Consider the following 16,522-nt stretch of genomic DNA (forward strand, 5'->3'; position numbering starts at 1 on the left):
CGACGAGTTCGTTGTCGACGGCGATGATGGTGACGAAGAGTGCTGATGGTGCCGGAGAGCAGTGGAGATGGATTGAGCGGAGATCGTTTTTTCGGTGACGGTTCACACATAGGAGATCGTTGGACAGAAGAGGTGATTTAGGGTTTCGTAAAATCAAGAGTAAAGGAAGTCGCGTACCTATTGTACGATAAGGGATTAATGTATCGGATCCTTTATCTATATATATATATATATATATATATATATATATATATATATATATATATATATATAGGGGATGGATCTTGCGAGAAGTCAAGTTACAGCGAGAAGTGCGAGAAATCAATGTGGACCATTGATTTGTGTAATCAATGGATTAGAAAAGTTGTGGCAAACTTGTAATTATGAATATATTAATTTACCAAAATTTTAATGAAAAATGGTAGTTTGGTATCTCTTTTTAGACTTTTCAAAGTGAAACTTAAGTCATTAATAACATTTATTATTATTATTATTATTATTATTATTATTATTATCACTAACTAATTGTTTAATTGTCATTTTTGAATTGATGTTATTAATCAAACTAATTTTAAACAAATATAATTTTAATCAAATACTGTAATATCTTCAACCATATTTCTTCAAATGCGTTAAATATTATATATTGCCTACACAAATTTATGTATTATATACACATGCATAGTATTATGTAGGTGGAATCACGAATGCGTATGTGAAAATTTACAATTGTAGGCTATTAACATGATTTGTTATTTATATATGTAGTTTAATGTGAAAAATAAAAAAATAATTTATTTTGTATTGTGTAGGGTATATATATGTATTATTTAAGTGGTATTACGAATGTGTATGTGAAAATTTTACAAGTACATGTTATTATTATTATCCGTTATTTATTATATACAGTTTAATGTAATAAAAAAGTTTATTTTGTACTGTGTAGGTTAATTTATGTACTGTGTAGGTACGTATGTATTGTGTATATAGTATTTCAAATTGTGTATTTGTATTTTTATCATGTAGGTTCATTTATATACTGTGTAGGTTCGTATATGCACTGTGTATATAGTATTTTGTATTGTGTATGTGTTATTTTTATCGTGTGTATGTTCATTTATGTGACATTTGAGCCAAAACAAGATACACCTTAGTACGTATTTACCGATTAAGCAAATAAACGCCTTTTGCGTAACAAACGAACGATTAACCGGACGGGTCGGGTTATGACCTAGATATCTCAGGGGGTCATCTATAAGTGATATACGATCTATAAAAGCTAAAATATTATAAATATGGTCTTAGTTTGATAGCAAACAAGTTAAACGAAAACATGCTCGTTTAACTAACCACTATAGATTTAAACGCGAAATATTGTTACAAACCAAGCATTGTACCATCCATTAAGCCGAAAAAGACTTACCAAACACTTACTTGAAATGTTTTAAGCGATACATGAAAATATTTTTGATTTTTACAAACATATAGTATGTTTTTATAATTTTACACAAAACTAGCAGAAAAACACTTGTTTTCGCGCTGTTTAACGCACTTTTTCGCGCCAAAAACCGAGCCCGAACTAAATTTGGACTGGGCTTTTCGTATTTGGGCTTGTAAAAACAGATTGTTGGGCCAAAATGGGCCCAAGGGGGGCCAAAACCATCCTTCCGATCGGACCAGCCCACCCCACCCCCCATTCTTTTTATAAAACTTGTTTTACAAGCTTGGTTATTCATTTTGGTTTATAAAAGTTGAGGTCCAAGCAGCTGCAAGCTGAATTTCCAGAAATCCTTCAAACCCTAAGGTAAGGAGCTTAAATAAGTAGCTTTTGTACTTGTTTAACCTTGATTAATACCACAAAAACATGTCTTGGTTACTAAAAATCATTCCTAACCGTGTAAAAATCCTAAAAATGGTCCATAAACATGTTTTGATCATACACATGGTAAGGAACCTGTTTGATAGTTTTTTTGGCCATAAACACGGATTAAAGGGTTGAAACGGCGTTTTTACGGTTCAAAAGTTCGTTTTTCTACACTAGCCGAAATCCTAAGTTAAGGGTTGTTTTGTTGATGAAAAATTGCTTGGTTTGTGATATAGGACTTGTACCTAGCTTGCTTAGAAGCACAAGAACCTGAAAACTTGATTAAAAAGTCGGAAACGAGCCAAACCCGCTAAGGTAATGCCGAAACACTCGCTTACGGGCTATTTAGGTTAAGGTTGTGATGTGCATATTATTAGGCCTTGAAATTTTTCAGGGACATCAGGGACTATGTCAATGAGTCCCTGTTCAAATTTGGTAATTTTTCGACCATCCGAGAATATTTAGCGAATTTATTACCGAATTGGAACGTTTATTTGGGAAAAATAGCTAAAATACCTCAAAAATTATGAAAATTTTCTGAGAACTGATTTGATGTATTTTGATCACATAAGAATTTTGGGATCATTTGGAGAAGTTTAAAGGTGTTTTGTTTATATGCGTTCGTGTGAATTTTTATAGCCGAATTTGGGCCGAAAAGAATATCGCACGAACTTTTTACATTTTGAAATTGATACAGATTGATTTGGGACATGATTTTAGCATTCATAAATTTTTGTGGAATTTTTGGAAATTGTTTGGGGTAAACGGAAGATTTTCAGGCGAAATATAGCTGATAAAATGAATTTTTATAAATTAATAAATCAGTAAATAAATTACAGAAATATTTTTATAAAAATCTAAATATTTTAATTGATAAGTGGTTAAATTTTCATAATTTAATGATTAACGGTTAATTAATTATGCTAATCTGAATATTAAACAAATTCAGTTTTTATAAAAACCGGCAAGTTTGCGACTAACGAACCTGCGGGAATATCAAAACACCAAGAGTGATCAAAAATCATATTTTTGGACTAATTAAGTGAAAATGAACTTTTCTTTGAGAAACCTGGACAATCCGGGTGGATTGTGCTCGTTTTTTTTTCTCAAATCAAACTGAATAAACGGAAACGGGCCCCGTGGCTAATCCGGGACCCTAATAGGTGATCCTTCTTTATAACTTAATCATTTTGTTAACCAATACATTTACCCAAGCTTATTTCCCCATAACTGTTTTCTGAACGCGTAAACGAACAACTTGGCCCAGCTGGGAAAATGGGAATCTGAGCCAAGTTCGGTTTTAAGTATTAGACATTGAACAACATCACAACCTAAGCCTATTGCCACTTTCTGGACGTTCCAACTATACCCAGATTAGTTATACAGCCCAGTTTAGTATTGAGATTATAATAATATTAAAATATTAATATTATTATAATATTGATTATAGGAACTACTGATAGCGGACCGAACAAACCACGAGCTGATACAGTACTGATTATCGACTAAACCGTGAGTTTCATGACCCCACTCTTTAAACAGTTTTACGAACTTTTGGGGTGAAAAGCATGTTTGATTACATATACATACCTGAAACGTGTATTAATGTGAATTATCTAAGTGCTAACACACGAAAGTCCCCATGATCACAGTGATTAACTTCGAGCCGGTGGCTTGTGAACAGAACTATTGGTTTGACAAACCCAAACGGAATCGGCCCGGTTGCCGTGTCACATAGCGCCGTTTGCACATGACCATATTTATACAAACAGGCTATGTAGTGTTAGACATAGCTACCGGGGCATGTTGTGGGCGGAAAGGGGCCACAGTGGTTGATTGAGCGTGGGAAATGGATGCACGCAGCACATACAGTCAAGGCTTCACTGTTACATCATTTACATACATACATACTTATTTCATGATTACAAGTGTTGACTTGTGAATACTCATTACTGTTTTCTTGAAACTCGTGAAACTCACCAACTCTAGTAGTTGACCCGTTTTAAACTGCTTTTCAGGTTTACCTAAATCGGAATGATTTGGTGATCTGTTACTTGCCCAAGGTGTGTGGTTGATGCTATGTGAATAGAGGAAGGGTGTTAGTAGTAAGAACGTATAGTTAACGAACCAGTTTTGTTTGTATCGCCTAGACTGTAAAACAATGATAGAACAAAGAGATGTAATATATTGTAAATTAGTTGTAATGTTTCTTTATAAACAATGTGTTGATACCAGAGGTGTCTGTTACATTCCCGTTTTACGCTTCCGCATTATGCTAGTCGGGGTGTGACAATTTATGTACGGTGTAGGTTCATATATTATTGTGTAGGTTCATATATGTACTGTGTAGATGGTATTTCCAATGGTGTATGTGTAATTTTTATCGTGCATTGGTTCAGTTAGTACTGTGTAGGTTCGTACGTGTACTATGTAGGTGGTATTTCGAATTGTGTATTTGTAATTTTATTTATGTGAATGTTCATTAAGAACTATTATCTGGATAAATGTATGAAATTCAAATTACGAGAATAAAAAAATAATATTAATAAATCAACAAAAATGAATTTGATAAATTAAAAAAAAACAAGAATTCAATATAGGTTGATTTGACTAAATTTTTAAAAAATAATAAAACAAATTAAATGTAACTTCTCCATACATTATGACCTACCAAATATGAAAAAATGCATATTTTACTATAGCACCATTGTCATTAAATAAATGATAAAATAAAATAAAAAATGTGATTGGTTGGATTAATTTCTCGCACTTCTCGCAATAAGAAACACTTCTGAAATGAACCAAATCCTATATATATATATATATATATATATATATATATATATAGGGGAGGGTTATCCTAAAAACAAGTAGTTTTATAGAAAGACTAGAAATTAATCATAACCATTGGATCATGTCAATCAATGGTTGAGATTTAAAATTACCAAAAACCGATATAGTTTCCTAGAATTACTCTTTCACCGTTATAAGCAACATAGTTTCTTATAATTGTTCTTTCACCATATGTTGTAATATCACATGTCAAACATTTATTGGTTTTTACCATTACTAAGAACTCCTTATTTTTATTTGATCTCTTTTCTATATATATATATATAAGATAGATAAATGATCCAATACAATAATCCTTTATCGTACATTACGTACACGACACTTCGAATCGTTGATTTTCATAAACCCAAAATCACAATTACACTCATCTGCTCGTCCCTCTCCCTCAATCCGTCTCAACCACCACTCGCCGGCATCAGCACACCTCCTTCACCATCACCACTTCAATTGAATTAAACTAAAATACACCATTTGCAGAACTTTAAATACGTTTCAGATTTGTTCATATGATGAAATCGATGATTAAATCAATGGTCGATTGATGATTTCTTGATGATTACGAGATTATATGAAGTGATTTTAGCGTTCAATTTCATGTTACATATAGTTTAATTTCATATATGAGCTTCTGAACATTTAAAGGTTTGTCTAGAACGTTTAATTTCATAAATGAGCTCTGATTAGGGTTCTGAACTTCTAAACAGAACTTCTAAACTTTTTTGTTCTGAACTTCTAAACTTTTTTGTTCTGAACTTTCGTTTTTGGTCAGAACGTTTAATTTGAACGTTTAAAGGTGTTTGTTTTTTGTCATAACGTTTAACTTGAACGTTTAAAGGTGTTCGTTTTTGGTCAGAACATTTAACTTGAACGTTTAAATGTGTTCGTTTTTGGTCAGAACGTTTTAATGTCTTCAATTTTGTTTAGAACGTTTAAACGTGATATTTTGAACCGTAATCAGAGCTCAATTGAGTATGGTATTATTCAATTTCATAATCGATTGGTGAATCAAAATCCTTCTACACATCAATTTGATTGATTAAATCATCATTTTTTGATCAATTTTGAAGATTATTAATGTTCAACGATGTTTTATTTTGATTTTAGTTTTTGACTTTAGAGATTTCATACTTTAAGCTCTGATTAGGATTTAGAAATTGGATGAGATAGAGCGATGAGTTCAGAATGGATTTGTAATCGACGAATTTGATCATGAACTAGTTTGGGTTTGATGTGCTAAAAGTAGTATAATAAAAACACACTAATCTAGACACTAAGTAATAAATTCTAGACTCTTAACTTAACTAAAACTACTAACTGGCAAGTGAACCGGTCGACTCTAGTACAGCTAAGTAAGTCTGGATATCGAACCAACAAGACTCTTTAAATTACGTAAACTAGCTAATTAGACTCAACTAATACTGACACGACTATTTGTTTGTTAAAGATGGGGGGGGGGGTTGTTTAAAATACTAAATTAAAACTAATTAAGAAAAACAAGTAAAATAAAAGAAAACACAAGTTTGATTAAATCAGATGATGATGAGAAAACTACCTAGGCTAGAATCCCCTAAATTTCAGTTGTTAATTAACCAGGAAAATATGTAGTTATGGACTGGCATCGTAAAATAGACACTTAAGAGAAAACTCAAACAGGACCCCTGACCTTTCTCAAGAAGCCACCTAAGGGTTTCTAATAAGTTTTAACCCACACCAGCATTTAAAATCAAGTTTCCTTACGGTCACCTAATTAACTATGACTTAGTTCCTTTATACAAAATCCTACCTTACAGCGCGGAAATCAAAGGCAATTTAATATATTTAATTGATTCAATAGACAATAATAAATAATCAAACCTAGACAGACTCCTTACGAATAACTAAATCTAGCAAGATTAAATAATAAAGATCTATCGATAACCTAGCACTTTACAGATTTTAGGTTAGCAGCACACTTAGGTTTAATTAATTAATAATTATTATTCCTATGATCTTATTGCAAATCAATAACAAAATAATCAAAAACACAAAGTAATTGACCTAATAGCAACCTATCATAATGACAAACAATAATCAAGGCAACTATGGAATAATAACAATCAATCAAACAATCCTAAATATCCATATGCATCAATTTAATATAATTAAACCTTTTACTAAATCATAAAATCATAACGATAAATAAATCCCGAGTCAAATCACAACGTCAAAATAGGTTCATCATAAGCCTAGGCAGTATAATGTTTAGCCTAGCATCATAAAATAAAACAATGATAAAGGGATTCATGGCGAAAATAAATAAGAACGAAAGATTAAAGGCGATAAAACCCGTGGTCTTCGTCCTTGGATGATAAGCTCGTCACCGGCTGATTCCTTGTCTTCAAAACCTCCAAAAGATCCTCACTTGAGCTCCCAAATTCGTCCAAGCCGGTTAGGGTATTCAGGTTGTCCTTAGGGTTAAGTTTAGAGGTGTTTAAATAGGTTCTCTGAGCCCAAAACAGGTAAAAATCGAAGTTTTTGGAATCTGATCCACGTCGCGCTGCGTGACGGGCTTCCCCATCCTGGTCGCGCGGTGTCACACCCCGACTTAGGGCCTAGGCGTGTGACCAATAGTTGGTACCTGTTTTGTAAATATATCAGAGTTGCGGGTTATTAGCGGAAGTATTTGATTATAAAATAATATTTTATTTTGAAAATCTCTTGGATAATAAATATCCAAGTATTTGGTTTACAAACCTTATTTATGCTTGTTTACAATATTTTATTTATTTAAAACTGAGTCATCTCCATTTTCGAGTATCTAACTCCATCAATGGCTCTTATGTCTTGCTATCTGTACTATGCTAGCTTTCCTGTAATATGGGGAAAAATACGTCAGCGATATGTTGGTGAACCATTGACTCTAAAAGCATTTAAATAACATTTATAATACAAATATAAATTTCTTGACATCTCTCAGCAGAAATATTTCTATTTCCGGTATTTGGAACACTGCCCTACACACACACAAGTCTCCGAGCCACGTAGCCCATATTGGAGAAACTCGAAATGACTGTTAGCCCGCGGCCACGTAGCCTTTGACTGTTTAGGCTGAACAGTTATGTTTGGATCCAAACACATGTGTATTCGGTCTGAGTTGCTATTACTCTTTAATTTGTATTATAACGTTTTAGAGATCACGTAATCTCATGCAACGTTTGACTGACTCTTTAAGACAAACAACCCGTTTATCTTATAGAGTATAAATTTATTTTGACTGTTTGTAAAGGTTTAACGTATTCACGTTATATAGAAGGTTGAACGTATTCATCTGTACGGTCGGTGTGATTGTCAGATAAACCTTCTTGATTGTAAATGATTGTCAACCTATAACAAAATAGGTTTGAATGATCACCTTGTTGGTGTGTTTTATTTAGACTGCAGACTATAAGTCTGGTTTTAACCTTGTTTAGGTTTGTGAATGTTTAAAAATTATGATTGTATTTTGTATGACGTTTGATATAGCATGCTTTGGCCTAATAGAGTCTATCACGTTGGTAAACTTCTCCATGTAAGTAAACAGGTCCCGCGGTTGATTGGGATTTGTACGAATTACTTACCTTAGGCAAGAAGAGTCTACTAATGATACCCCTCTTCCAGTAGTACATGCCCGTCAAAATATAATTTTGTATAACATTATCTTTATAAAAGTAATGTTTGTTTGAAAACCTTTTGTGAATGCTTTTGAAAATACTTTCAAGGTTAAAGGTCATAGCCTTGACTGAGTCTAAGCTATCTATAATGCGATTGAAATAACTTAAACTTAGATCCTACCTTAGTGAATTGTTCATGATACTAGTACTAAGGCAGAGTGATTGTTTAGATTGGCAGAGCTTCTCTTCAAACTCGCTTATCCTGATCAACAGAACGTCAGAGCTTCGTTTCTTGCACGTTTTACGAGAAAACTGGACCTCGGAACTTCACAGCACGTACTCCAACGCTAAGTGTGTGTTTGTGATGGTGAATGTGGGATGAATGGGGTTCAAACCCGTAGCTCTCCTTTTATAGGCAAAGTTTTGGGACCGTTGCGTAGCGCGACGCCCTTTTCCTTAGGCCGTCGCGTAGCGCGATGCCGCAATTTGTAAGGTGATGCCACGTGTGGACACGTGGTTGGCCACGTGGCACTGGTTACTTAACCTAGTCATCGCGTAGCGCGATGCCCCATTCTTTCTACATCATCGCGTAGCGCGGAGCCCCCTTTTTCTGGTTTCTTGGGAAGCTACATCGCGTAGCGCGATGATAAACTCCTTACCCTCATCGCGTAGCGCGACGGATCTGAAGAATCAAAAGTTTTATTTTTAACCCCTTGAATTTCAGAGTTGTCACTTTTGGCCCAAAATTTGAACAGGGTATTTTCGAGATGTTACACACGGCGCTCCGGCAAAGTGGGAGGGGCCGGTCTGACCAGCCCGGTTCAATTCTAATGCGGTCCGGTTCGATTCTGATGCCCCGGTTCACCGGTTTGGCTTGTTTTAGCTTGTTTTGCACCCTTTTTAACCACGATCAACCTCCGGAAACTACATTATTCAAATATGTTAGTATTATACAAATTCTAATAAAAACCGAACAAAAACTAATAAAATATTATATAAAATATACAAGGGAATTATATATATCTAGCATTATATTAGGGTTATTTACGAAACTGCAAACGCGTGTTTTTTAATCCAACGCTCTGGAAGGTCGCGTACGTGGTGTACGATAAGATATTATTATATAATAACCCACCCCTATATATATATATATATATATATATATATATATAATCCCTAGGTTTGACTTTGACCAAATATATGTTTAGACGGGTTGTCATAAGTTTAGACGTGTTGTCTGATATTTGACGTTTCAAACCTTGCTTATCTATTTGCTTAACTGATTCGCCAGATGTTCTAAAATTGGCTATAGATCCATTTAATAACATTTCTTGTTGAAAAACGAAGGTTAATTATTAGGTATTCAATCAACTTTTGGGCAAGAACTAATCTAATTTTATCCTAACTTGCTAAGGGACTGGTTAAGGGTTTTCAAAATTCAGTATACACTTAAATTGTCCACTTTTAAGATTAATTTATTCAACTGGTAAGCAAATATACATTTGAGTAGTTTGTTGGAATAAATAAGCTTACTTGGACTACTTTTTGGCTGTTGCTGCTGCTTAACCTCTTTTGGACTATTTTAAGTAACTACATAGTCAGTAGTGTTGAATTAACAGATTAAATTGTTCAACCCTAATCAAACCCGTATGTGAATCGTTTCGGTGTCAATAACATCAGACAGGAAAACCCATCGTTTCGGTGTCAATAACATCAGACAGGAAAACCCAAACACGAGTAATCTACTTATTATATTAAAGCAACATTTTTTTATTCAACATGGCACTTTCCTATTAGATGAAATTTCTATTTTCTATAAATAACAACGTCTGTAATTTATTTATAAGTAATAAAATAATTAAAAAATAAAAACCTTAATTTATACATCACAATTGGGTTTCGCCCGTTTTTGACATAATAACATCCATAACCGTTTTCTTATTCCTACACCTAAGGAAAAAACAACGGCGCATCATATTCATCTAACCAATCGATTTTGCAGACCTTTTTCTCCTTTTCGATCTTCAATTCGAATCATCAACTGGAATTGTATGTATTATTAGTCTCCTGTTTCAGTTTTTTGTTTTTTTACTTTTGATTTTAGGTACAGATTTGTAAATTGATTATATGATAGAATCATACATTGGCTTAATTAGGTTTTTTCGTTATTTGTGTGATTAGTTGTGATTTAACCAAATAGGCTTGTTTGATTGAATCAATTTTGTCCGTGAGTTTATGATTTTACTTATTTAAGGTTTTTTTATAGTTGTTTGTTTGATTGAATCGATTTCAATTGAATATATGATTTGACTAATTAGGTTTCTTTCGTTAATTGTTTGATTGAATCAATTTCGTCAGTGAATTTATGAGTTTAATAGTTTTCACTTTTAAGAATTTTGGTTGGTCAACGATAACTAGGTTGTGAGGTTTGTGGTGTTGACTTTTAAGAACTTGCTTTTAAAAGGATCTTTTGGAGCTCAGATGGTAGATATTGGGCTTCCACAAATTGTTAGAAGTTTGAAAGCACAAGCCTGGAGTGATGAGGTCAGAAATTAAAATTAATCTATTTTTATTATTTGGCCATTAATTTTTTTTTTTTTTTTGTATTTCTTTGTTTCATAGGACCCTTTGGATGCTTTAAATCATCGGGAAGAGGGGTTGAGAGAGAAAATCAAGAAGTTAAGTTCTTTTGATAAGTACAAGCAGGAAGTCCTTATCGGCTGTCTTGATTGGTCTCAGATGCATAAAGATCTCATTTTCTGGAGAGACAATATTACGAGTTTTGAAGAGAATGATTTCCAGGTATTAATAAAAACTCAAGGTGCCAATTTCTTTCACAACATGAACCTAAACGGAATTCGTAGGTTAGTCACGTATACTACTTTATACAATGTTATACAATGCACTCTCACTCCACCTGTTCGATCTAGTGTTCAAACTGTTTTTCACTTTATATAAGATGAGTTTTGCTTAATTCAAGAATATTCATTTTTTGGTTCATGTTTGGTTTTAGCTTTTTTTGCATCATTTCGGTTTTGATTTTTCCTGGTTTTCATTTAAGATTTTTTTTTTTTTTTGAGTTCGTTTCAGTTAGATTTTTTTCGTTGTTTTCTTTTTAGTTTTTTTTTTTTTTTTGGTTTGTGTTTTTAAGTTTCATTTTGGTTTGGTTTCAGTTTATTTGTTTTTTGTTTCAGTTTGTTTTCATTTTTTTTAGTCTCATTTCAGTTAATTTCGCTTTATTCGGTTGTTTGGATTTGATTTGGTTTGGTTTCGATTTTTGGTTTCCTTTAGGTTTTAGTTTTTATTTGTTTTGGTTTCAATGTTTGTTTCAGTCAGTTCAAGAAGAAAGGGCATTTGCATTCCCTCCATGTTTTTCTATGAGCAACACATGTTTTAGTTTGTTTCGTTCGGTTTATCTTCACATACTTGTGCTTGATTTATATCGAACTTGAATCGATTGATTTGTAAATTATATTGATATGAAATTAACAAGACGGAATCGATTGAAATCAGTTTTCACAAGTCAACCGGAGGTACTTAACATCTTACTAATGAAGTTATGCAAGAAAAATAATTATTTGATCATGTATGTGTGTAACTATCAAACTTATATTTCAAAACATTAGGCGGGTAATATGGTGATTACAAGTGGATCACCCCTGCTAGGTATCTAACTTATTATTTGATCATGTATGTGTGTAACTATCAAATTCGGCTCGCTTTTGTATCAGTTTGGTTTAGTTGTATCCGTTTTTGGTTCTGGTTTGGTCTTGGCTTTTTTTTTTTGGTTTTTTGTTAAATTTTGGTTTTGATTTTTCCCCGTTTTTGTTTTATTTCGATTTATGATTTTTTATTTTTTTTTTGAGTTTGTTTCGATAAGATTTTTTGTTGTTGGTTTTGTTTCAGTTTTTTGGTTTGTGTTTTTTAGTTTCATTTTGGTTTTGTTTCAGTTTATTCGCTTTTGGTTTTGTTTTGTACTTCATTTTTTTAGTCTCATTTCAGTTCGTTTCAGTTTATTGTGTTGTTTAGATTTGTTTCGATTTGGTTTCGGTTAGTTTTCAGTTTTTTTTGGTTTCGTTTAGGTTTCAGGTTTTTTGGTTTCGGATCGGTTTTTTGTTTAGGTTTTGGTTCGATTTCTGTAGGACTTTAAAACTTTTATTTTTAGATTAGGAATAGCATTCTGTAATATGATTTTGCATTTTGCTTTTCTGAGTTTTTAACATTTGAGTTTGCCTATATTATTTATGCTCTATTATTATTATTATTATTATTATTATTATTATTATTAGTTTAATTTTACATTATAGTTTTCAGTATCTGATTAATGAGATCACTGAACACAGTCTGAACAACAAGCTGCAATGTGGATGGGTATCTGTTATTGTTGGTCCATCTCATATTTTAAAAGTGAAGATAATAAATGATGTTGAACATTATGAGTTTACAGATGGATGGGTATAAGTATTCAATTTGTGATTTTTATTTATTTTTGAATTTTATGGTATTTTCAGGAACGAGTTCGGCTTGCATAAATGCTGTAATGTTAGCTCTTGCATATGCTGGTATTCTGATGTGTGATCTTTTTGTTCATGTGGTGTTGGTTATCTTAATACTCTTCTTGGTAAGGGAAAATATGTCAGTTAACAAAATCATATGTAATTTTTGTGTTGTGACAAATGTTAACACGTTTTAAATTAACATATTTAAATTATGTAGAAGATAGTGTTGGCGGCCCTGATGTTACCGTGGCTTGATGGTATGAAGTGTATTTACTGTGGCTTTTGTCCGAAACTTACCGGTTGAACCCTACAAACTATAAGGAATCTCTTACTGAATTGCGTGCAAACGAGTAAAGGGGCCGACATCCTTCTGGTCAGTATTTTTTTTAAGTTCGATTATTTTACCAATAAAGTAATATCTTAACCATGATCACCTCTGATTGGTGGCGGTTAAAACCAAGCTTCGTTATAATGTCAAGGCAAAAGTTTTTTATAATTTACCATTGTTCCCTTAGTAGTTCTTATCACTAACTTTTGTAGGTTTTTCAAACTCAATTAATTGTTCGTTACGGGTAGGTTGGTTAATTTGGTTATGGCTTGGTTAATTTAGTTATTTGTTCATCCCGAATAAGTAAAGATCGTATCAGTAATGTGTTAATCTTTACCGTTGGTATGCTAACTTTTTACTTTTTTTACATTGATCTGGTCCTTTTTTTTTTTAATATATAGCTTAGCTTCAAGTATGTCTTAAATTCATAACTGTTATTTAACATTTTAATTTGCATGTTATTGTAGGCCACAGGATCTTCGGAGACCATTTTTGGCGTTTTGTTTTTACTCGAATACTACATCTGGCCTGAATTAATCCGAATATGATTAAGATGAAACCCAAATGTAGTATTCAGTTCGGTTACCGGGTTAAAGAAAGTTTAATCAGGTTAATCTGATTACCTCGAATTTACATAAAGAATGTTAATTATACATACACATACATAATTGATTTGGTTGGTTTGACCTCATAAGTCAAAGTAAGAAGCATGATTAATTTCAACCATTTATGGGAAAGTATGCCACGATGTTTTTTATTCTAACTAGCTGCTTATCTTGGAATTGGAAACATGACTTCTACTCCCGTCGATGAGTTGACTTTATTATTTGTCAAAGTTGTAATAGATTTTGAATTGTAGTTGTCACTATCGTTTAAAGACCGTGTAAAATATCTATCAAACCTGTTTTTAGAGATCTGTGAATTGTAAATGTAAAATATAACTTATCATTATTATATGGAATACATTTTGTTTCCTATATAACATGAACGTGATGATTAAAGAAATTTATTTGTTCATATTTTTCATCCAGTGTAATACATAATGAGATATGTGAACTCAAATCAAACTCTTTTAAGTACACATTTGTAAGAGTAAGAACATGATATTTATGTAAAACCATTTATTAATACTACGTTCAAATTTACAGGTTTTCAGTTTCTTTCAAAATCTCAAACCTTGAATTGGATGTGTTTATTGAAAGGGTTGTATGACAACTTGACTAGACTTATTATGGAAAAGGGAAATTGGTTAGGCCAGCTATAATCTAACCTTGTTGATAAACCAAGTAGATGTGTCGATCCGTTAACTATGCGTGTGCATGAAACTAAAAAGCGGATCCATTAACTAAAAAATGAAAAAGAAAACAAACCAAACCCAAATAAAATCTGACAGTTTGGTTTAATTGTTTTGTAAAAAAACAAATTTTCTGTCCGGTTTTGCTTGTGAATATAATGGAAAAAATTGAATGAATTTTATGGGTTTTCATTTTTAGTTTTGAATTTTAAGGAGCTTGTAAGTAGTTGATGCAAGTTGAGAAAGATGGTTAAAAGATTCAAGTCTAATTTCATCACCAATTCATGATCAAGAACAAGCAAACCACATTAACATATATAAAGCAATGGGAAACTGATTCAATCATTAACAGAATAAAACAACCAACATTTCATCCTAACAAACTTCTAAGAGCTGGTAAATTTGGTAACCGCCTTGGTGCCTTCGGAAACCGCATGTTTAGCCAATTCACCAGGAAGCACGAGCCTAACCGCGGTCTGAATCTCCCTTGACGTGATGGTGGGCTTCTTATTGTACCTGGCAAGCCTAGAACTCTCCTGAGCAAGTTTCTCAAAGATGTCGTTAATAAAGCTGTTCATGATCCCCATCGCCTTGCTCGATATACCGATGTCCGGATGCACCTGCTTCAACACCTTAAATATGTAGATCTTGTACGTCTCCACGCTCTTCTTCGATCTCTTCTTCTTCTTATCAACGCCACCGGCGCCGGATTCCTTTGGCAGTTTCTTTCCGGCCTTTGGTTTCTTCTCCGCCGGTACTTTCTCGGCCGCTGGTTTCTTCTCGGCGGGCTTCTTCTCTGCCTTTGGCGCCATTGGTACGGTAATTGAAATTGAAATTGAAATTCTAGGGTTTGGAATAATTTGGGGATTTGATTGATTGTGTTGGAGGTTATGAGATTTGGGATTGGTTATATATATAAGAGATGAATGGGTTTTAATTGGATGGTTTGGGTGCTACGCGGATCGGTGACATGGCGCGATATGGACGGTTGTTATTGAGATTTATTGTGAAGCGTTGATCAGATATTTTCTTTTTGAAAATCAGTCAACCGCCCCTTTCCTTTACATTTTTCTTTTTCTTTGAACGGTAGCAATTGTATACGTAATATGTATCGTTTAAGGTAGGGCCGCACACGAGCCGAGTCGAACTGAGCGAAGCTGAATCGAACGGTTAAAATTCGAACTTAGCGAAAATCAAAACAAGTCAAAATCGAATCTAACATTTTTTATCGAGCATCGAGCGATTTTTAAACATTATTTATTTCTTTTTCACTCTAAAATTTTCAATATCAATAAAAAACAATAAATGATATATTTTGTAAACAAATTAGTAGTTTTTAGACAAACGTTAATAGGTTGTAAATTTTTAAAAGAAAGAAGTTTGAAGTGAGATATAATAAATATCTAATCAAGCTTCTAGTGATATGAAAAACTTAAATCCAACTAATGAAACTATAAAATTGTCGAAATTGAAAAAAATTTAAAAGGGTTTAAAAAATTGTGTACTTATATTGTGTGTGTTGTCTATATATTTATATATATGTTCATATATAATTATATATAAAATAAATTACAAATATTCGAAGCGGGTTGATGTTCCTTCTGACACATGTGGCTTTGGTTCGAAGGCAAAACTCGATGACAGGTTTTTCGAAGACGGAGAGTATTAAAACTTTTTAATGCTATTATTTTTATTTGGGCCAGGGTGGGCCTGGTTACAGGTTTTCAATTTCTTTCAAAATCTCAAACCCTGAACATGATGTGTTTATTAAGCGGATTGTATGACTACTTGACTAACCAATATTATGGAAAAGTGAAATTGGTCAATTTCTTTCAAAATCTCAAAATCTCAAACCCTTTTAACCAATTTATTAAGCGGATTGTACGCCCTGCTTGCGGTGCGCGCATATAATGTATATATGTGTGAACCCTCGGGTGGGCAAAAGTAAAAGTGCACTAATTTTGACGTTATTTTACTAATCTCGTGAAAATAACGTTAAAAGTGGCGGAAGGTTAATCAGGCATCATGTGGTGGCGTTGATAGCCGAAAGACAAG

At 33.0% G+C, this 16,522-nt stretch overlaps 1 pseudogene; it reads right to left on the reverse strand.

Moving 5' to 3' along the window:
- Positions 1-15,454, reverse strand: part of LOC143575924 (putative histone H2B.1) — a 39,293-nt pseudogene extending 23,839 nt beyond the window's left edge.
- Positions 15,455-16,522: the final 1,068 nt, after the last annotated feature.

Source organism: Bidens hawaiensis, unplaced genomic scaffold, assembly GCF_021521415.1.
Source record: "Bidens hawaiensis isolate Kalapana, Puna unplaced genomic scaffold, B.hawaiensis_p1.1 tig00001433_1, whole genome shotgun sequence".
NCBI classification, from domain to species: Eukaryota; Viridiplantae; Streptophyta; class Magnoliopsida; order Asterales; family Asteraceae; genus Bidens; species Bidens hawaiensis.